General features: G+C 30.2%; 1 long non-coding RNA gene across 1 annotated transcript in view; it reads right to left on the bottom strand.

Annotated features, from left to right (window-relative positions):
- Window positions 1-19,257: 19,257 nt before the first annotated feature.
- Window positions 19,258-24,057, bottom strand: part of LOC142318237 (uncharacterized) — a 34,223-nt gene continuing 29,423 nt past the window's right edge. The window contains exon 4 of the long non-coding RNA XR_012754859.1: window positions 19,258-19,891. This is a non-coding gene — a long non-coding RNA (uncharacterized LOC142318237). The remainder of the gene's footprint in view (window positions 19,892-24,057) is intronic.

Genomic DNA, 24,057 nt, shown 5'->3' with positions numbered 1-24,057 from the left:
GTTGCCCCTGTATCTATTAATGAATCGAATGATGTTATTTTAAAAAAATCCCTTACCCGGCAAGCTGAATCCCCCTAAATAAAATAATTTAAAAATAATGATCAAATTTAATTATAATAATGTGTGGAACTTGCTTCTTTACAATGAAGTAAACTTTTTTTAGAAATACCCTACTCTTCGACATAAAATTATAACTAAGTTATATAATTTAAATTCAAAAAATTTAAATCTGTAAGACGTTAAAGTAAACATACTTCTCATCCTACCTGACATTCAACGTTAGCAGGTTTCAAAAATATCTTGTTTCATATAAATTCCTCCTCTTAAGAGGTACAAGTCAGGAAATAAAACTCTTTGCAGAGTTAAATCTCTGTAGCTCTAGAGTAAAATAACGAAACATCAGGGTAAGTGATTTAATTTCTCGAATGAATGTATTAAACAGTCACACCTGGAGTCGGTGAATTGCTAAAGGCTCTACAGGAAAGTACCCAAGAAATGTCTAGGAAATACATCTGGGTGTATTCGCAATAATATTTTAAAATGAAAGCTGATAAAATAGACAGAAATTCTAGCACAAGGATGATTAAAATATGACAGTCGGCGAAGTATTCGTCGTTATCTAGCTCTCCAAACAAATTATAAAATTTTATAAATCAGAGTATAAGCTCTACTTGAGGCATAACCTCCGTCTCAGTGGGATTTACAGATATAAAACAGTTTCAAAGAGAAAAGAGCTTGAAGTTTTCAAAGACAACTTGAAGTTCTCAATCATGTCGGCCAGATTAGCTGTGAATCTGATGAGGGGTTGGACATGCCCGAAGCCTATTTTTGCGCTTAATAGTGAACCAAGTGAAGATATTATTACTACATCCCAACGTGTCCGCCTCCGGTTGAAAAGTAATGAGGAATGTAATCGATTCAGATCGCTCTATAAGGACCCTGCTCAACTCCCAAAACCTTTTACTCAAGTAGAAGGGGCTCAGAGCTCAAAATGTATGACTTTCCTTAATAGATATGGCAACAAACGCATCAAATAATAAAAAAATATCGATCGCCAACAGACAAAAAGTAATCTAATAAAAAAGGCCTTGAACCGCATAATCAGTAATACCTTTTGTATATTTGTACAACCGAAACGTAACGCAATACTCCCATATTACGGTTACGATTAGTTACGTGCGTATAAACCCCCAGAAATGTTTGTTGAAGAATTAGAAAATTTCAAAGAAAAAGATCAATAGAAATTCTTCCGAAATTATATTAAAAGTTTTAAGTATTGTAGAGTACCGGGAACCTAACCCACCAAAAACTTTCTTGGTCGAAGGGGCGATCAGAGAGAAAAAATTGAATCTTTTGCTCCCGTGGGTGAAAATTAGAAATAAGATACAAAGTATCCATCGCATACCTTCTTCTTCGTCGGTTTCCTTTGCCTTCACTAAAAAAAAAAGAAAATAAGAAACAACAGTTAATGACACTTAATAATTTAATAAATCTCTCAGGATATGCGGTTAGTTTAAAAAGAATAATTAAACGAATTAGGTTTTTAATAGAAAAACTTGAAGATAACAGGAAACTCCTTAAAGAAAACCGCAATTTAAGTCTTAAATGAATACACTATCTCAATATGACCAAAACACTTACAACTGACAAGACGGCGATTGTATATGCTGATGACTCATATGCATATATTTTGTCAATTTCTGGAATAAACTGCAGAGTGATTGCTCTCAAAATGGACCATATATTCTAAAGGCAATAAATTAATAGTTAACATTTTTACTATTTTTTTGTGTAAGACTAGTAGTAATTGATTTAAAATTAGATTTATCAACCTAGCAAGCAGGTTTAAGAATGGGTGATTTTCACCGTCAAATTATTTGAAACAAGATGAAGAAAAATAAATATTAATAATTTGGTGATAATTATTATTGACAATACTATACCACACAACTATATCATAACTTCTATACTATATCACAACTCAGATTTAAAAAAAAACCATACATCCATGTCAAGAAAAGTAGACGATGAGAACCAGTCAAGAAAACACCATTCCATTTTTTTCATCTATGCTGAAGCTACAAGTACATGAATTGATTAAGAAAAATAGATAAAATCACAAGCGCAGTTTTTTATAACATTTAAAAACGTTTTAAAATTTTTCTGACAATATAATGAAATCTTTTAAAATTTCTTTGAAAAACAGAAGTGAAATGATGTCAACTGCAATACAGAATTTAGTGACTCGTTCGATGACCATTCTATCAGAGCAGATTAGATTTATATTTATTTTTCACAAGTGTTTAAGCTATACTTTTCTAAAAGCTCACTTGAATATTGTAATGTATAAGTGGATTGGTTTAATAATGTTATTTCAAATACTTTATTATATTCAAATAAATAAAAAGACTTCTAGAGGTAATTATAAATACATCACATTATTCAGTAATCGAGATGTTTATTGTTTACTTAATTTAAATAAAGCAATATTTATATTATGCATTTTAATGTTGGACCATATATTCTAGAGGCAATAAATTAATAGTTAAAATTTTTACTATTTTTTTGTGTAAGACTAGTAGTAATTGATGCTTATTCATGCTTATTTTTATATACAAGTACACTATAATTCTTAATAAGTAGTAGAATGATTTGACCTTATGTTGTATTTAACTAAATGTAGAAATACATTTCATTTTTACACGAATTTTAAATTAATTAAACACAAAATATAAAAAGCTTTAATAAAAATTCAACTATTTTCTATCGCATTTGAGTTTCATTTGAAAATAATTTTTTGCAGAACTTGAAATTGAGATGGTTACACTATTTAAATCTGGAAACCTTACTTGGTATTGTTAGGTAATTAACACATACTTATTTTGTAAGCATGTATTACTTACTGTTGTTAGACTATTTGTTGGTGATATCAATATATCATATATATTTTTTTCTAAATTTTTTCAGAACTTTATAAAATATTCTCAGTGAATTCAAATTTCAGAGCAGCAAAAATAATAAAATAATATTATTATTAATTATTTAACTATAATAATTATTAATAACTTCTTTCAAAACAAACATTTCAATGAAAAATTGTTAATAATACTAGAAACTCATTTAATAAATAACATTAAATTTAAAAAAAAATCTCTGAAGAACAAAAACAAAAATTGTTTCTTTTGACAAAATCATTGATAGCCAGAGTATTTATTCAAGCTAGTATCAAAGCATACAATCTAGACTTCTGCTATAGCTTGCAGATCATGAGTCAGAGAGGTTTTTTCTGGGACACCGTTATAAATTCCAGCATACTTTAGAGCAACAACCAAATAGAATAAACTGAATGTATACTAGCAATCTGCTGAAAAGTAATTTATATTACAACTGTACCACAAACCAGGTCTTGCAGTAGAAATGAAATATCGGTAAGCAATAACAAACACTATAATTTGATGGCAATGTCTATATAGCCAACAACAACAAACAGAATGTTTGAATTGTCTTTAAATTCTATGAGGATACTTTTCCTTATCCCATGCTGGATTCTAAGCAGGAAAGGAGTTATTTTTTATTATTTTAATCGTATTAAAACTAGTTCGAATAAATATAATGATGGGTTGTCTTAAAGCAACACTTGCTTTTACTTTCTTTTTTATATATTAATTTTATAGAAACTTTAAATATAAAAATAAAATAAAACTGATGTGAGAGTTTACCTGTTGATTACTTGTCTTAAATGATTTCTCACTTTAGTAACTAAAAATTGCAATTAGTGATTTAACTCACCAATAAGGGTTAAAAAATAGACCAGAAATACATAATAATAGAAATTACAAGGAAAATCAAAAAACACTATTTATCTATTATACATTTTTTTTTTTTTTTTTTTTTTGTTACACAACAGGTTTGTGTGTACACATACAATATTGATAACAGCCAATAACCACGTGATTCTTTTACCTGATCAGTCAGTCACTGGTTAGAACTTGTTCTAGCTGGTTATATCCAATGTATTCATAAATAAATAACACTTACTTACCCGTATTAATTTCATCATTCAGTACTTACATCACTTCAATTTCTCATTTAATTTTTATTACATATTTAACAACAATTTATCAATAAATGATAATAAATAATTTGTTTTAATTATGATTTTTTTTTTTTAATGAGTTGTTTTGTAGTAAATCCATTCTTGCAAGACAAACTGTAGCTAAATTCAGCTCATTATTAAAAAGAATAATTATTAATTAAATAAAAATAAAAATAAAAACAGTCAAGTAGATAAACCATTGAAATGATACTACTTCATTCAATATCAATTAAATCATAAGGTTTTTAAAAGAAAAAAAAATATCATACAATTTTTTTTTTTAAGTTTATATAAGATATGACAAAATTAGAGTAGTAACGTAATGATGTATAATTAAATTCAACAATCTAGTTATAACAACTCTATTCAGGGACAGTCATCCCTACTACTTCCTTATAATTTTTATTTCTGAAACTAATTATGATTAATAATTTCCGCTTTGTTTAAAAAAGTACCTCTTCTTTTCTTCTTTTAACGAACCACAGTGAATTATCATATTTTTTACACCAGATAATTAATTGAAGTTCCAACATTTCAGATTATATTATTTACTCATCTCTTTCCTTTACAAGGATTAACAATTTTTCAGATCATAAACTGTATGCGTTTAAATAACTGATTAATATTTGACTTTATAAGGAGTTGGTTAATCTCTTTAGAATTTTAAATAATCACTTCAAGCTTTGAATATTTATTTTAGCAAAGTATATTTTATTAGAAAAACATCACCGAATTGAGTGAAAATAAACTGAGACCAAAGATATACTATTAAGCATCTTTGTAAACATCACTACAATGCAGCATTAGCGTTAATTATAATTAATTGAAAGTCACATTTACATCGGTAATGATAATATATTTCAAGTTACTGGGTTAGTCTAGTGGTGAACTTATCATTGCAAATTAGCTGATTTCAAAGTCAAGAATTCTAAGGTTCAAATCCTAGTAAGGGCAGTTACTTTTATACAAATTTGAATACTAAATCGTGAATACCAATATTCTTTGGTGGTTGGGTTTCAATTAATCACACATCTTGGGAATGGTCGACCTGAGACTATACAAGACTACACTTCATTTACATTCATACATATCAACATCTCAAGTAATACCTTAAGGTGGTTCCTGTAGACTAAAGAGAAAATGTGAGAGGTCATTCCAGCTTCCCAGAATTTAATTTTCATGGCTAACAGAATGGTAGTAGATAACCAACAGGGAAGATGTGAAGACCATAAAAAAATTATTAATATTATTATTATTACCACTTCTTGGCCTCTTGCCCTAGGCACAGGCTGTATTTTTCTGAGTTACTACCAGAAATCTGGTTTTCTGAGTCTTCCCAAAATTTGGAAGACAAGTGTTGTAATAACAATAATAATAAATTAATAATAATACCCTTTCTTGTATGATAAATGGGTTGATTTTTCAGCTCTATTTTATGTTTCTTTATTATTTCTAGATTTTTTTTTGGACATCTTCAGCATTTTAGGCCATTTAACATCTAACAGAATTTGATTCCTACCTAGAATATGTGTTGGATTACAAACAAATCTACTGTCTAACAACAAACAAGAAACCTGATTTGAGTAGGTAAACTAGCGCTAAGAAGAAAGCTATTGTGCGTCAAGGCGCAACTAATTTATATCTGGTCAAACTGAGAAAGAAAGCATTATTTATGAGGCTGTTTGAGAACACCTCCCAAACTTGTGACATCAAAAACCTAGTTAAGGATGCTACTCAAATTAGTTTAGTTGTACCGGGTCAAAAAGAAGAATGCAGCTCCTTTCATGTTGCAGTATAGGTTGGAGATCACAAAAGGGCTGTTGCCTCAAAGAATTTTGGTGTTACCTTTTTATGATGTGTTGAAAATCGACCAAATATTTAAAGTTCCCTTTGGTGAGGAGAGTGTTCAGATCCTGTAATGAATGGACTGTTCAGGATATTTTAATGAAACCACTTTAACAGTTCCTTATTTTTCAAACAATTTTTTTTTTTTTTGTAGGGCTGACAGAAACTACAGTGAATCTGATGAGGTTCATCAATGTTTTTTTTTCAGATTCAGGCCAAAGAATTGTTTTTTGAGGGATATCTTCACACTTAAGTGTTTGTCACGGGTTTATATTATTTACATATTTTTTTAAAAAATGGTTCTGTTTTTGTTGTTATTCATAACAAACAATTATTTTTTGGGCCTCTTTTCAACTAAACTGTTTTTGGGGCGGCAGATTTATTAATTATATTAATGTTATGATGGTTGTGATTTTTCAAACAGCTAGCCAATGACAGATATTAAATAATCATGATGCAATGGTTTGTTCACATATGGCAAATCATCAAAAGAACTGGACTCATCAGTAGTGTTACAGGTGAGGTGGCGGATAGTCGCTATGAATATGAAGTGATAGATTAAAATGGATGACTAACTAATCATTAGATTGAATTGATTAGAAGAAAACCAAGTGGTGATATCATTTAGATGTAATAACTGCACACAATTCAACTTAACTGAAATTTTATGAAACAGTCCAATTTCGTCTGAATGATGGAGGCAGTCTAATCAGCCTCCTAATAAAATCTAGCAAAAAACAATGATTAGTTTTGAAAAGAGCCCAAACTTATTGTTATTTGATAATAATCATTAAATATTTTAATAATAGTAATATAAACTAATTAAATTGTTATTTTAACAATTTATCATCTGAGTAATAGAAAGATTCTATTAATAATGATCAAAGAACTATTGATCACAAAATGAAGTCACTCGTCTTCATCCGAGACCTCCAGATGAAAGGTCGAGACACTACCACTCATGCCACAGAAGCCGGCATGAAATATTACATTGCTTTTTGTTAGTATTGCAGCACGCTTTTGGTTTGTTCAGTTTAAAATATAAACATCAAGATAAATTTATCCCTGTAACCTTCTTCAAAGATTGTGACTGTAACAGTCTAAATGAATCATTGAGATTCAAATAGAGGTTCGTGACTTTTCAGTAAACATCAGTTTAGATACGTAGACAGACATTAAGATATGTGTGTTTATATATATGGTAATTGTGTACAATTATTGATCCACCTTTGATTTTTATGAAATCTCTATTAAATAAGATTTTTATAATTTCATTGCATGAAATTAAAGTTACTCTAAATAAATGTGGGATTACATCAAAAGAAGAAAAATAATATTTGCCAACATATAAGACAATAAGAAAAGACAGTCTTCAACAAATATTTTTCAAGTTTTAAATGAGACTGTCTTAAATGAGACTAAATTAAGTCAGGTAAAGGTGCAGGTTTTGGTAAATGTGCAATATACATTATTTACGTATAACTTGGTTTAGGTAGGTAACTAAGCTAACTAATAACTTAGGTAACTAACAATTCCGTGTATTGAACTTCATTCGATATCATGAAACATAACCTCGTCTAATTAACCTTAAGTATTTGGCCAATTGTTAAGCCGAGTCCAAAATTGTGTACAATAACCAATTATTTAATAAAAAATAAAGGCTATTACACTTTTACAGTACTGAATTACAAAATTTTTGGCGAGGGTACTGAGTAACTTATGAATGACGCAACTCGGGTGAAAGGGTTTCGACGAATAAATTAGGTCTTAAATAAAGTATAATCCAAATTACATTAAAATCACAGATGTCTGTAACTGTATACAATTACAACTTATATATTAGTATAAAAATGAATGTTTGTTTGTTTATCCCGTACGCGTTCCTGTTTCATTCATCTGATCGCAATCAAACTTTGGCGAGTTGTGCGCACGCCCATGAAGGTTTCTGAATTAGTTTGAACCCGCTAGTTGACGTTGAGGTTGAGATATTTCAAAAAGTTGTATTTACGGCCGGTCTGATTTGATTCATATTCAGAATATGTGTTATTTACGTAGAAAGAAATACCCCTACAAAAAATGGATCCGCTGGGGTCGAGATGTTTTTTTCCTGTTTAGCTTCAGGGAATCACCGTCAGGTATTATTTCAGAGGATGATATGTATGAGTGTAAGAGAAGTATAGTCTTGTACAGTATCAGGTCGACCATTTCTGAGGTCTGTGATCAATTGAAACCCAACCATCAAACAACACCGGTATTCACGATCTAATATTCAAATCCGTACAAAAGTAACTACTACCTTTACTAGGATTTGAACATTGGAATTCTCGACTTTGAAATCAGTTGGTTGGCAAAGACGCGTTCACCACTACACCAACCCGGTGGGTTGAGATATTTGGAAAAATTGCATTTACGGTCCGATTTGGTTCATATTCAAAATATACGAGTATATTAGTTAAGTGAAAATAAATATTTTTGCGAAAAATGGAGCCGCTAGGTGGCGTTGGGGTTGAGATATTTAGAAAATCTGTATTTATGATTATGAACCGATTTGGTTCATATTCAGAATATATATAGTTACGTGAAATGAAAAAGTTTTGCAAAAACTATATCCGTTAGGTGGCATCGGTGTCGAGATATTTACGAAACAAATAAATATAATAACAGATTTTCTTCTTCTAAAAATATAAAGGGCAATGTTCATGTGTGTGTCCGCTGTACACTAAAAAACTTCTTTACCGATTTACGCGTGGGGAAAAGAGAAATAAGAGATGAAGTGAAAGGTTAAATTTTGTGAATTCCGTAATGTTCAGCTTTTTAATGTTTTATCAAACTTACAATTGTGTTTATTAAATCTATATATATATTCAATCTAGCAATAGCAAAGCATTGCCGGGTCTGGAAGTATGTATATAAAAATGAATGTTTGTTTTTTTGTCAGTATGTATTCCTATACCATTCATCCAATTGCGATGAAATTTTCTGGAGTTGTACGCATGTCCGCGAAGGTTTTTGAATTAGATTGTACCCGTTAGGTGGCTCTGGGATCGAGATATTTCGGAAAATTGTATTTATGATCCGATTTGGCTTATACTCAGAATATATATTAGTTACGTGAAAAAAAATGATCCTGCTATGTGGCGCTGGGGTCGAGATAGTTCGAAAAATTGTATTTATAGTCCGATTGAGCTCATATTCAGAATAGGTGTTACTTAAAAAATGGCTTCCTCTTCAAAAAATGGATCTGCTAGACAGTGCTGGGGTTGAGATATTTGGAAAAATTGCATTTAAGGTCAGATTTGGTTCATATTCATAATATATATATTAGTTATATGAAAACAAATATTTTTGCGAAAAATGGAAGAGAAAAGGGGCAAAAGGAAGATAGGAAATGTTACATTTTGTGAAGTTCCCCAATGTTCGGTTTTTTAATGTATCAAACTTTTATTTCTGTTTATTTAATTTATATATATATATATATATATATATATATCAAATCTAGCAATGAAGAAACATTACCAGGTCAGCTAGTATATAAATATATACAAACATACACACTCACAAAGATTCACTTAGCAAGTTGTGGGTGAATGTTGACAACCCTTCACTGGTACTTAAGGGCAGTTTTTTAAAATTTCATTTGCAAATGAGAACTTTTTAAACTATAAGTGGCTTATACTTTCTTATTATATATCAGTTATAAATATTATTAATTTATAACATATTCTTAAAACATTTTTTACAAAAACATCTAGCATCTAAAAACATGAAACAAAATGATTTTATCAAAAAAGTTGTCCTTATCCCTCTACATTTGTGCAAAAACCTTAGTCTAACACTAAAAAAAAAAATATCTGCTAAAGTTACACACACATAATTTATTGTATGGACATGTGAAGCCAAAAATTTATTTCCACTACTGGATACTTTGATCAACCAAGTCAAATAATGTTAATATAGTTACCTTAAAAAGCAAGTAGTGTTGCAATAAGTTTACGGTTAAATGTCCATTTACACAGATGTTAATCAGCTCTTAATTTTCACAGGTGTAGCCCTCACAGTTTTAACTAAAAAAAATGACTTTTGGTTAAAATTCAATACTTTTTTTTTATTACAATCAAAATAGATTACGAGCTTATTTACTGAGAGAACATCATGGGAAAAAATGGTAAAACTAATATAAAATTATGCACTTGTGGTTGAGAGAACCATAACACTGCTACAGATATGTTTATAATAACAATATAGTTTAATTAAATTTACTCAGCATAAAAATACTCACACACTCAGCATCTATACACACACTGACACAAATTTTAATCCATAAGGAAGCCTCGAATGCAAAAAAAAGACCACTCTTACAAAATACTTTTTATGTTGGACTTGTCTAACTGTTAACAGGACGGCTAGTCAAAACGGGCTCACTCTCCCTTGCAGGACATAATTCCACAGAACAGTTTGTTTCACTAATAAGTTATTTAATATACAAGCATCTAATGAAAAAATTATACCATAGCATTATTTATACCACTGTGAAAAGCAAAGATAAAGTACATAATTATGGTTACAACCGTTGGGGAGCGCAGCCTTAACATTTATGTAATAAGAGGAAGGCTTGTATCACAAAATTGATCAGTACCTAAAACAAAATGATAAAAGTAAAAATATCAAGATGCATATTTTCCCTGGACAAAGGTGGATTTCTCATAGGTAATCGTTCCTAGATTTCCATAGGTTTGTTGCTGCCAAGTTACTTTGTTGAGGTTTATTTTTGTTTTGAATATTTTTATACTTGTTACATTCTACATTGCACTTGGAGACACGAACCTATTCTTAAGAAAATAGAAAGTGCATCCATAAATCTCTCTTTATTTTTTCATAATATTCTTTTACTTCTCAGTTCAAAGTTCATGATGAAAGCAATCAATGCTCAGAAACCCATGCACAAGGAGTATATGAAGCTGATACAACTTTTATTCTACAAAACTGGAAGTAAATTTGTATTACTTAACATTCTCAAAATCATATTTTAATTAAACTCATCATTTTTTATTATATTGGTTGCACTATGTTAAATAAGTACACATAATGAGGTAATTATTAGTTTTACTGAAAGTATGTAAAGTAGGACATGTACTGACCAAGATAATTCAAAGACTACTGAATGACATTACAGGCAGACCTAAATGACATAAAACAGGTCTAAGGAATCAATTAAAAAAAGGTTTTAACAAGTTGATCTCAAGTTATAACAAAGACCCTTCAATTCCTCACAGAATGAGCATTCTTATTACAAAGCTTAACATTTTTGTTAATTATTTTCTTTTTTCCTTTAAAGAAAGAAGATTTCTTAAAGTGAGATATTTCTAAAGTGTTTTCTTTAAATTTTCCACAATGATTAATCTGTAAATATTCTGGACAATTGTTGGCTAGTTTACCACATATTAGTTCTTGCATGCTACCTTTACAAGTTGACAAGCAACCAATCTCACATGGTGAAAAGGAAAATGCATAGAAAAAACCATAATTGATAATGGTTTCACTTTGAGTATACTGAATAAACAGAAATGATATGCACCATGATATAAACAGAAATGATTTACAAATTTCAAACTGAATTCTTTCTTTCTGAACAATTTCTCCTTTTGACAGCTTCAGGCAATTAATAAAATTAAATGCTAAAAAGCTACATAATGACAATAATAGGATTTAACCCCATACTAAGATTTAGAAGTTGATTATGCTATGCAAGTTGCCATTCGTTACTTCCAATAACTAAAATTCAGCTATGGTGAGCCACAACAGACTTCTACAGCTCTATTAATTAAAAAGAGAAAATTTCTACAGACTTTTCTACTGTTTATTTCAAATTTAAAAAAAATATTAGTTTAAGTTAAATTAGGTTCATTTATTAGAAAAACTGATCTTGTTACATTTTACTGCAACTTTCGGATGAAAATTAGCAAGGACTTTCAGTAATTTGATTTTATTTATAGGTGAATCCAACATCAAATAACAAAGATTCAAAGACTGAATATCATGTAACATCCCTTCCTAAGATGGGCTACAATCACAGCATTGGGGTAATACCCAAAGTTCACAAGTTCCCCCTCAGGAATCACAATATCTTGCACTCAAAGACTGAATATGCAATCCTTTTAATATTCCAGGCTTATACCTAGAGTTTTTAGATTTCCTAAAATTTGTTTACCACAATGTTGGATGCACACTCATTCTATCTGTCATCTAAAGACACCACAACATATTACATGTCAAACTAGCGGCAGTGTAAATGTGAAAAACAAAGACATATAGAAGTGTTAAAAGTTGTTTAATGTTTAACAACTTTAAAGCATCAAACATTTTGTCATGCTCCTCAAACATGTAAGATGTTTACAATTACCTTAACACAAAAGGTTTGGAAATGTGTATTATTTCTATAAAATTATTCTTGTGTGCGAGTGTAAGAAGTTCTAGGCTGTACGTAATCTGGAAAAAGATGATACCTGTCAGTGTTATTCTCAAATCTTGCAGCACATTATAGGTCATAAATAAATTATGTATTTATAGAGATAAAGAGAGGTGGAAGGTTCAAGATCATTCAACAACAACTTAACAGCAGCAAACAGGTTTACTATGAACTTTTTTTTTGGAGCAAATGGGTCTTCTCCAAGCATCTACTAGCAGAGTTGATACCCAACTCACATCAGTGTTAGCACAAAAACCTTAGCACTATTATTTTGTCACTGCTTCGATAATAGGAAATGCAAATCAGAACATTATGATGCACAATACTGATCTTTGCTTTATATGAACACTACAGTTATGTTAACTCCTGTAACATAACAGACGAATATGAATGAAATGCAAAGCAGTGAGCTATACAATCCAGCTTCTGTTGCAGAAGAATATTCTCTGGTCCAAATTACAATGCATAGCACACCACTTATTGACACTACAAATTAACATAACTCAGTAATACTTAATGTTACATTGTAGAACGCTATCTAAGAAGTATGCAAGTCACAACATCAGCATTAATCGCCTTTGTAAAGTAAATTTCTAACTTGTAAGTACTCTGTCCACTTTTTTCATTACAGCAACCCAGAGAGAAATCAAATCTGTTGGAGCAAATTCTTCTGCAAAGCAGTATAAAATCACTGCTCCACCAAATAAGAAACCAGAAACATCACTAACTCATACCCCTAACTCACAACTTTTGTTAACTTACAAATATGAAAAAAAAAACAATTAAGGGAAAACAAGGATTAGATGATATTTAGAAAAATTGCATTGGAGTTGCTAATACCATACCACAACTTATCAATAAGTAAACCCAGTAAACATGCAAGTTGTTAAAAAAGAATCTGTGTTAAGAAATCGAGGACTTTGCCATATGTCCAAGATCAAATCATCCCTACCTTGAATACCTAGAGATTTATTTTGAAAAAGTAGACTAAATCCAATAACGGTACATCTCACCAGAAACAATTATAACAATCCAGACAATTATAACATGATTATAGTTATTATTTTAATGTTAATAATTATTATAAATCAATAAACAAAGTATTGTTGAATGGTTAAAGCTTAGTTATTTATTTTCTTTATGTAATTGTTGCAACAAGATATTGTGTTATTAGTTGTTGTAAGTATAGTTTTGTTTCTTAAATATAGTTTTAGTTACTAAACCTAATACATAACAAATATTTAAGAAATAATTTGTTCATTAGTTTTAATTATATAGTTTAATTTTGTTAAATTAATTTTTATAATTGTACTACTATTATAACTATTAAAAAAAAAAAACTAGTAATTCTTTAGTATATCTGTCGACAGACTTAGGTCTGACGGATGATTATGTATGTTTTAAATTGTAAATAAATAAAATAAACCATACTAAAGAATATAAAAACTGACAGAAAAAATCCATCACACTGTGGAAAAGATCCATAAATCACAGAAAGAATCTGTACCATACTGCAATATGGTACAATACAATTTGTACTTCCTTTAAATACCTTTGAAAAAATGAGTCAGAAGATTTATTGTGGTACAGAAAATATAAGAAAATTCATTAATGCAACTCTCCCAATATAATGTTAATAGACAAACAACAATTTAAAATACAATTTACTGGCTCAAATGAAAACATTATGAACAAAATATCAAAAAAACCGTTGCTTTTTCTAAATATTCGGACTTACAAGAAGTATAATCTTTGATTGTAACCGACATTGAAATTTTGAAAGAACTTTAAAATCTGCCACAGATATTAATCCATTCATAAATCAGTTAGTTTACGAAAGTTAAATATTATTTAAATTTCTTGGACATCACTGAAATATATAACAAGAAATATATTTCACAATTATTTTTTTCAGATTATGTTTAATTCATCACATAACCTCAAGCTTGTGCCTAGGAAAATGGAATGAAAATTTAAAAACATATAAAAAAGATGTTAAGTCTGATCAAGATTTGAACCCATGACACCTGAAGAAAAAGGTGTTACACTACCACTCCATCACAGTGATTTTTCACTGTTAATCATTAAGTAGTCAGTTTACTTTAATGTGTTCTTTATAATAAGTTTTTAATATTCAAAATAATGAAAGATTCTGCACAATGTTGATATGTCTTTTTTATTACTAACTTACAGCCTATGCCAGACGTGGGGAACCTGTGGCCTTTTTCCAATAGCAGCCTAAGTAAACAATAATACATGAAATGTATTATTATTATTATTGATTGAAACATGCATATGTACTATGATAGTAAAGGCCTATTAAAACAGCATGCTGTTTTAGTAGGCTATTGGGATAATTCATAAGTTAAAAAAAATTACTTCATTTAGTGGACATTGCGCAGGTTGTAAATAAAATATAAAATGAAGGTGTACATACTAGGGTACAACTATTCGGCTATGTTTGGTTCAGCACAAAAATACATGAACAGTCCAGCTACTGTCACTCAATGGACCTTTATTTTAGGGTACACTGAATATTGATAGGTGAGTATGCGAGCTTCAGTAGAAGTTACACAATAGGGCTGCTCTGCTGAACTGTAATTTAGACAGTCTCACACATGCTCATACTGTTTTTTTTCTTTCTTTCTAATTACTACTACCTGCATTTTTTCTTTCTTTCTTGTCTAAAATATTATTATTTAGTCATTCATCTGACAGATTTGTGCTTACAGTTGTTTAAACTAAAGGTTTAATACATTGATCGTCAGTCATGTCTAGAAAAGAGTTAAATGAAGAAAACAAAACATTTAATACAGAGTGGTAGCAGGATTATTTCTTTATTGCTGTGAAAGATAAAATGGGATGTACAGTACTTACAAGTACTGTGTATAATACTTATAATTACTGTGTATAATACAGTACTTACAAGTTTGAAAAAATCCAATGCAAATCAACATTATTTAACTCATAAATAACATAAATATGCCAAATTAGAAGAAGAAGCTCGTCAATTTGTACTTCAAAAATTGAAAAGAAAAAATGCATCAACAGGTAGCTTCTTTTGGTGCTTTTATGAGAAAAAATATAATTACAGTTGATGTTACTTACAAAATAGCACATACTTGGAAAAAAGGGTAAACCAATTACTGATATAGAAAAAATAAAATATATTGTTGAAGCAGTGGGTTGTTTAGATCCACAAAAAGTTGACATATACAAACAATTACCTCTTTCATGAAGAACTATAACTGATAGACAGCACAAATTAGCTCAAAATGTAAAAGAACTTCACAAAATAATTGAAAATAAAGATGTAAATTTTTCAATAGCTTTAAATGAAACAACAGATAAAACAGACTCGGCTCAAGCGTAGTATTTTATTCGTGCAATAACTGACGATTTTAACTGACGATTTTAACTGTTACGATGAACTACTCGCACTGGGTACACTCGTTGGAAGAACATGTGGAATTGACATTTTTAATAACTTCAAAGAAATATGTCGTCAATCAAAACTAAATTTTAATAATCTGGTCAGTGTATGCACAGACAGTGTACTTTTCACGACAGGCAAGCGAGAAGGATTTGTTACGATTCTAACTTGTAAAAAATAATATCGTTCTACTGTATATTGCACCAGCTAAATCTTTGTGCTAAAAATCAGATATTTTACACAATACTCTGGATAAAGTTATTGCAATTGTTATTTTTATTACTTTGAATGCAATGTGTCATCATGAATTCCAAAACAGACTTATGTCAGATGAACATACAGTGTTTATTTACGCTACCATTGCAAAGTTGACTGGTTATCAAGGAGACAAAATTTTGATTAAAGTTTGTTTTAACTTTATGATAACAAATCTTAACATTTTACAAGGGACAAACCGAGCAAATTATCAGATGAAGAATTTTGTAGAAACGCTGCATTTTGTCTGACATTATGGCAAAGCAAAATGATTTAAATATTTCCCTGCAAGGTAAAACTAAACACATATATGGTATGTGGCAAAAAATTCTGCCATTTTGAAAAAAGTTACATTTTTCAAAATTTTGTTCTCTCACTCAGATGTATCTAAAGAACACTTTCTGCAATTATCAAAAATTTTATACGAACAGAAATATGAACATAAAATCTTTGATGATTATGTAGCTGTCTTGGATTACTTAACTGAAGAATATGCAGAGATTTTCAAATTTTGAAGAACATACTCTTGCAATGAAACTAGCTTTTGAACTACATCTGAATAATATCTCAGAAGTTTCCAAAGAACTACAAATGAGACTAATTGAAATGGGAGAGGATAATGTTATGAAATCTCTTTTTGATACAAAAAAGACCCGATTGAAATTCGGAAAAATGCTGTTGAATACGCACGCTTACATTAATAAGCACGCTGTTTGTTTTCCTGCTTTGGAAGTAGTTACTGTTATGAATCAACATTTTCATATATGACACAAATTAAAAATTGTTTAAGGACACAAGTAACTGATGCTCATTTAGAAGATCAACTCAAGCTACAAGTTACAAAGCTGGAACCAAATACTCAATTACTTGCAGAAAAAACAAATTCAGAAACCTTTTTAAATAACATTTATTTTATCTTTGTTACCAATTACTTTTGTTTATAATACAACAAAAATCTAGAAATGTCAATTTAAATAGAGATTTGAAGGTTTTCATTTATTAACCTACTACTTAGTACATATTTTATTTATTTTAGTTTATTATGGGTATTAGTATAAAAAAAATCAGAAAAATCACAGCTATGACCAGTAACTAACTACATATCAACCAATGTGGCCTTTTCACTACTGTCGAAGCTGAATGTGGCCTTCCTTGGTAAACAGGTTCCGCACCCTGTAGCCTATGCAGTCATTGAGTGAACTCAGTTTGGACCACACCTTAAAAAAATCTCTGAGCCTTTGATCAGAGTAAAGTTGAATGTCCATACTTTTAATGCAGGTCTGGCCCCACAGTAAGATTGTAAATTGCATTCTTACAACCTGATGGCCCTGCAACACCTGTAATGTGTTGGAGAGTAACATCCTGAAAATTAAGTCTAAACTAAGGATAAAATATCAATTCAAAACAATTTAATGAATTGGTTCTCACACATCAATTAAACACACATTTACTGTTAAAGAACACTGAACATTGGTTTAGTTTTGCTGCATCTTGTGATAATTTTTTGAGGTTAATGCTAACAGCAGATTATATGTAAAAAATATGATAAAATTTTAGAAACATACATATAAATGTTTTCAAGTAAAGTATAATAGTGTTCAATCGTTCGTATGAAAAAGGACACAGTGTATATGTTTCTTTTCATTAACATTTATAATCATGTAAGGTAATATACAGTGTATTATATAATATTTATTTATAAAACTATCTATCTCAGTTCAAACTGAGGAATTTTCTTTTATTAACCAAACTGCAGATTACACAATCTTTAGTATAGCTTCAATTATTGCCCATCTATAAGAAACAACTAATGCTTAATAATATCTAACCATAAAATTATTTAAACCAAAAACATATGACTGATAAGAATTAATTTTAACATCATAGTTATTACATGTTTAAAATAATACTAGACATAAAATAATAAAACACTCATATGATTAAATAATAATTCAATAACAAAATTGCATAGTGTAAAAAGAGAATAATTATATAACTGTTCCGAATAATTTTCATCGATTGGTGCAATTATTAATCCAGTTTTATTGCTCCACTTAATCAGTGTATCTATAAATTGGAACTAAATAATACTAGATGTTACTGGTTGATATTAGTTTTTTTTTAATGGTTTAGTATTAAGTAGTAAAACACTGTTATAATCCTGCTACACAAAGACAGTATTTAATAACAAGAGACTTAAGTAGTATTTAGAATAATTAGCAACAACAGGCTAACTAATGATTTAGTCATTCGTTAAGACAGTTATTCATATGTTAACTGTTTTTAACTCTTATAATTACTACTATTTACTGTCATTTCTTTATTTCTATTCTAAATTCCTTAAATATAATTACTCTCAGAACTACAGAACCATCATAAAAACGACATAAGATACATAATAAAATTTAAAAAAAATTCTTTTCTGAACTTTGGTAGACACATTTTTGTAATTTCATTAGCATTCAGAAGTTTTTCTGCATTTCTCTAATTGTAAGAATTAATCGGTAATTTCTTAACTTAATTTTCAATAAAAAGTACACATCTCTTAAAAAAATAGACAACAATTTTTTTTTTAAATTACTTAATTCATAGCTGCTTTTATAAGAAAAAGTTTAATCTCAGTCAACATTTAGAATTTTGCTTCCAGATAGTTTTGGCACTACAACGCAGCCCGGTCAGAAATTTTAAAAAGTTATGACCTTGAAAAAATTAAGAATCCTGAAACAAGGTTAAAGAGGTTAAATAGTATATTTGATCTGTGATTTATTTCTTCATTTAATGATTTAATGATAATTTCTCTCAAATTAGAGGGTTTATGAATGTCATATTGTTATGTGTTCCAATCACTACTTTCATTTGCACAAATAATATTGAGTTTTGTACTTAAAATCAGTTTTCTGTTGTACTATAGGTTACTTTGCATCCAGACTTTTTAAACTTGTGATCTACTTAGTTTTGGTAAACTATATATATATATATATATATATGATTTTTCTAAAGTCAATACTTATAAGACCCATATTCCTCTGTACTGATATATTGTATTTGATTTATTGTACAAAAAAAAGCCAATATATAAAAATAAGATTTATTTAATGATAGTTAAATTACAAATACCATAATACAGTCCAATTTACTAAAACATTATAATGACTTATAGAAACTAATATAGTATTAACAGTAAGATAACAGTCTAAAGTTCATACAATTCAGGAATCAACAATAAGATAACAGTCTAAAGTTCATACAATTCACTTTCTGAAAATAATATTACTTTAATGTTTACATTAGAAGTACCTTATACTTCATGAATGAATAGAATACTGTCACTTTCACTACTGTTTCACAACTTGCCGAATAACTTCTTGTATTCACCCACTATTCACACTGGAATACTTGTGACACACTTTTCACTTGTTACATGCGTATTGATATCATTGTTATCATGACTGCACTGAACAGAGCCTCACAGAACTACTGACTCTAACCACTGGTCCACGGCTGTATTTATATTTCCTGGCCTGCAAAATCAGTACCCAACTCATCCTTTTAATTGTTGAAACATAATAATTTTCATTGTCGCGCCCTTACATTTTTCTATAAGTTCTTATTTAGGTCCAGAAACCCTTCTGGTTCAACGAAAGCTCTTGGAGGTGCCATTGGACCTGTTATTCTAAGAAAACCTTTTAGTTCCTTCTAGATTCTTATTTAGTTTCTTTTTCTTTATTCTTAATTGGAAGAAATCCATTACCCTGGTCAGTTATATTAGTCCTACTACAATATGTCGATACATTAACTAAACAAATTACAGGTATGAATAAATTAAAAGACATTATAAGATAATACTTAAATTTAAAAGTAAAGGAAGCAGCAAACATCTGTCTTTCTATTATGCTGAATGGTCATCTTACACACAATATATGTTTTTATTTATAATATTTACTCACAGTGGACAACGGTTAAAAAGGTTATCTTCCTTTGATGGCTTGGGAAAAATACCCTTAGCTGTTGCTGCATCACATTAATCTCAAATTACGCATTATTGTATTTATCTCTACCCAATAATCAATTACAACAAAAACATGGAATATTTGGTAAACTATTGCAAGGGATTGGTTTAACAAAACCTTGTTACACAGAATGAGTAAACCAATATTCACTGGGTCATACAAAAGCTGCTACCCGGATATTTAAAGCTTTGAAATTCCAATAAATTTATGGTTGGAATCACTTTTTTATTTGCTAGTGATTTTTGGCCAACATTACTAGTAATTCTGATAGAAACTCATGCTATTTTATAAATTTTTACCATACCAATTTATACCAATTTCTTGGACAGTTAATTTACAGGCAGTGATAAACCGCCTAAATTAATTGCCAAAATTTATAAAATTTAAAGCAGCAAAAAACCCTGTAATTATATATTAAGACTTAAAAACTATAAAGTAAAAATTAAAAAAAAAACAACAGTTTCTTTCCCTCTAGAATCTGGCATTATTTATCATCCTTCTCAGGCTTTAATTTAAAATGCACTATTATTAATTGTGTTCTCTGAATAAAGCAATCGCAGAAAATTGGTTGCAGATAAAAAATTCATACTTCTTTCTGTCCAGCACTCAGTGAAATACAATGGCCTATTGTGTAACAGCTTGTAAAAGTAGCCTACGAAGGGGTACCCAAAAATAACCAAAATCGCATTGCACTGGGCTGAGTTTCCATAATATTCAGTTCTCCCACTAGGAGGGTGTAAGCAACTCTTTCCATATCAGTCTGCAAAGCAGCATTATCGGGGATGGTTATGTCTACCTCTGCAAATTTTTTTGTGAAATCTGTTTTGCTTGCTTCTCAGTTTTAGTCACGGTGGACTTTAATGAACAGCGTGCATGGCCATGAAGTTTTGCTTCCTGCTTAGGAAAAACGCCACAGAACTATTGCTGAAAACAACTTATAATGATACTGATCCGCTAGGGGAAGACACCCTCCTACCACCCGCTCCGTATTTAGCCCTGCCAGAGATCATCTTTTAAACCTCGGCCTATAACATCTCTCAGTCACCTTGGCCCAGGATTACCACTATGGAGCTTACAAGGATCCTACTATGGGTAAAGCATACGAATGGATTTGTGTTTCAAAAAAGTGAAATGTAAGAGGCATGCTTTATAAGTAGGACAGTTTTCAATTTTCCACCATTAGATGCAATGGAAATTGATGGTGCTAGTGTGGCATGTTTATTTATATCAATAATCATCTATATGCAACATTAGGTTGATGTTATTCAAATTAGTTGATGTGTATAGCCTGACTGAAATAAGTGCTGCAATAAATAATTCTACAAGTCGTGAAGTGCAGTTAGTAATTCGTTATCTATTGGCAAAAACCAAATCTGCCGATGATATTCAAAGAGAAATTGTCGATGTTTACAGACCCAGTGTTATGTGCGAAGGTAAAGTTCGCCAATGGTGTCATTTGCTTTGTGGAGGAAGAACAAATGTTCATGATAAAGAACGTAGTGGTTGTATGACTCTCATCACAGATGAAATGACTGAAAATGTGAATGAAAAACTCTGTAAAAACAGAAGGCTTACCATCTCTCAATTATTAAATGAATTTCCTTTTGTTTTGCAATCCATTATTTATGACATTTTAACTGAAAAACTGGCTTACAGAAAGTTGTGTTCCAGATGAATACCAAAAATGTCCACAGAAACATACAAAGAAAAACATATTGCTGCAGCTCAGACACATTTTTCAGACGCTATGAAAATGAAGGTGATAATTTATGGAAGCACATTGTGAGTGGTGATGAAACGTGAATATCTTATTCAAATGTTGAGACAAGGCAGCAATCAATGCAATGGCAGCATTCATCATTCCCAAAGTCCCAAAAGTTTAAGCTAAAAAGTTCATTGAAAAAGCTTATGACTATGGTTTTTTGGGATGTCAAAGGGATATTGCTGATTGAATTTCTTGAACGTGAAAGAACAGTTAATGCCAATACATACTGTGAAACAATTCAAAACAAAAGGCACGAGAAGCTAACCAATGGGATTTTGTTTTTCCATAACACACAACTTCACACAGCAAACAAAACCACTGAACAACTGTGACAATTTCGTTGGGAAATCTTCAAACATCTGCCTTACAGTCCGAATCTTGCACAGAGTGATTACCTTTTTCTACATTTAAAACAATGGCTTGAATCACAGAAGTTTGAAGATGATGAAGAATTGCAAAACAGAGTAATTAATTGGTTTAAATCACAGGCAGGAGAATTCTTAAGTAACAAAATAATGAAGCAGGTATGCCGATATCAAAAATGTATTGCAGTGAATAGCAAATACTTAGAAAAATTGTATATGCATGTAAGTTTTATTTTGTTATAATAAAGTTTTTTCTATTTTGGATATTTCAATTTTTATATCAAAACAGCCCTTACTTTAAAAACATGCCTCGTAGATTGATGACCAACCTTGTTCTGGATGCCCTTTTAACTTCCCGAAATGGATAAAAATGTTGAAAATTTCACACAATTGTGCTTAAGACAAACGTAAATTGAGATGTACTCTGAAGTAACTTTGAGCTCAGTTCAGTGAATTTTACCAGAAGATTTGGGGATGAAAAGGGTCACTGCAAAGTTTATTCCTCGGCTTTCCTAACCTCTCAGCAAAAAGAGGGTCACTTGGAAGTGTGCTGTACTTTGAAAGAACAATACCAAACCAACCCAGTTTTCTTTTCAAGATCACAACTGGTAACGAATCATGATGTTAAGGTTACCACCCCAAAACCAAATAAAAGTCAAACCAGTGGAAGACTGCAATACTGCCTCGACCAAAAAAAGCTTGTTAAGTGAAGTCATCAATATAATGCTCATTTGTTTTTCAATGCGAGAGGGGTGGTGCATTCAAAATTCTTCCATCAGATCAGACCATAATCTAGGGTTTCTACTTGCAGATTATGAGGAGATTGCACAACAGTTTGGAACAAAAAAAGGACCGATTTGTGGCAGAAGAGCAACTGGTTTTTCCACAATGACAAAAAATCACCTGCTTACACAGCTTACGTTGCACCAAAAAAAAAAAAAAAAAAAAAAAAAAAAAAAAAAAAAAAAAAAAAAAAAAATAGAATGACTCTCTTGCCGCATTCCCGATTATTCACCTGATTTACCTCCAAGCGTTTTTTTTTTGTGTCCATGAATGAAGAGGGACATGAACGTGGATGATGTGAAGAACAATATGACAAAGATGTTGTCAAGCATCACAACAAACAAATTTAAAACATGTTTTGAACAACAGAATAAAATAGACGAATGAGTTAGCTGTAATGGAGAGTATTTTGAAGGGGATTGAAGGTTTTCATTTTAATAAATAAAATAATAAACACATCAATCAAAAAAAAAATCAAAAATAATAAACACATAAATTAAAAAAAAAAAAAAAATTGTTACCCCCTTGTATGCTGCTTACATAAGAGTGCAACAGTTTCAATATAACTTTCACACATTTTATTGCTGATTTTTGTCTTTTCATGGTGTAGATGCTTAAATTTGTATATTGTTTTAAAATTTTTAATTTCTTTTATTTCTTATTCTTGGAAAAAAATGAAATATGTATGTACCAGGTGTGTAAATATGAAACCACAATTTGCCTATAGATGGCCCTAGCTGTCAATGTAGTTACCATCAAACTTCATCATTGTCGCCACTTTCTTTCTTTGACAGCTGACAAAGATTTTCAACTCGCAACAATACAAGTTTCATACAACAGCATAGTTTTAATTAGCATTGAACATGTCGAGTTTTGTACCTACAAACTACAATTTGCCGACAACATTAATTTTCTGTTACCATTTACAGAAACTGCTGCAAAATTGCATCGAATGCTCGTCAAAGCTTATGGTGAGAATGTTCTTAATTAAATCACAGTGATCGAGTGGTTTGAAAAAAAATTCAAAAGTGGCAATTTT

Source organism: Lycorma delicatula, chromosome 1, assembly GCF_047948215.1.
Source record: "Lycorma delicatula isolate Av1 chromosome 1, ASM4794821v1, whole genome shotgun sequence".
NCBI classification, from domain to species: Eukaryota; Metazoa; Arthropoda; class Insecta; order Hemiptera; family Fulgoridae; genus Lycorma; species Lycorma delicatula.
Note: the sequence above shows the minus strand (reverse complement) of the source record. Positions and strands in the feature narration are given on the sequence as shown.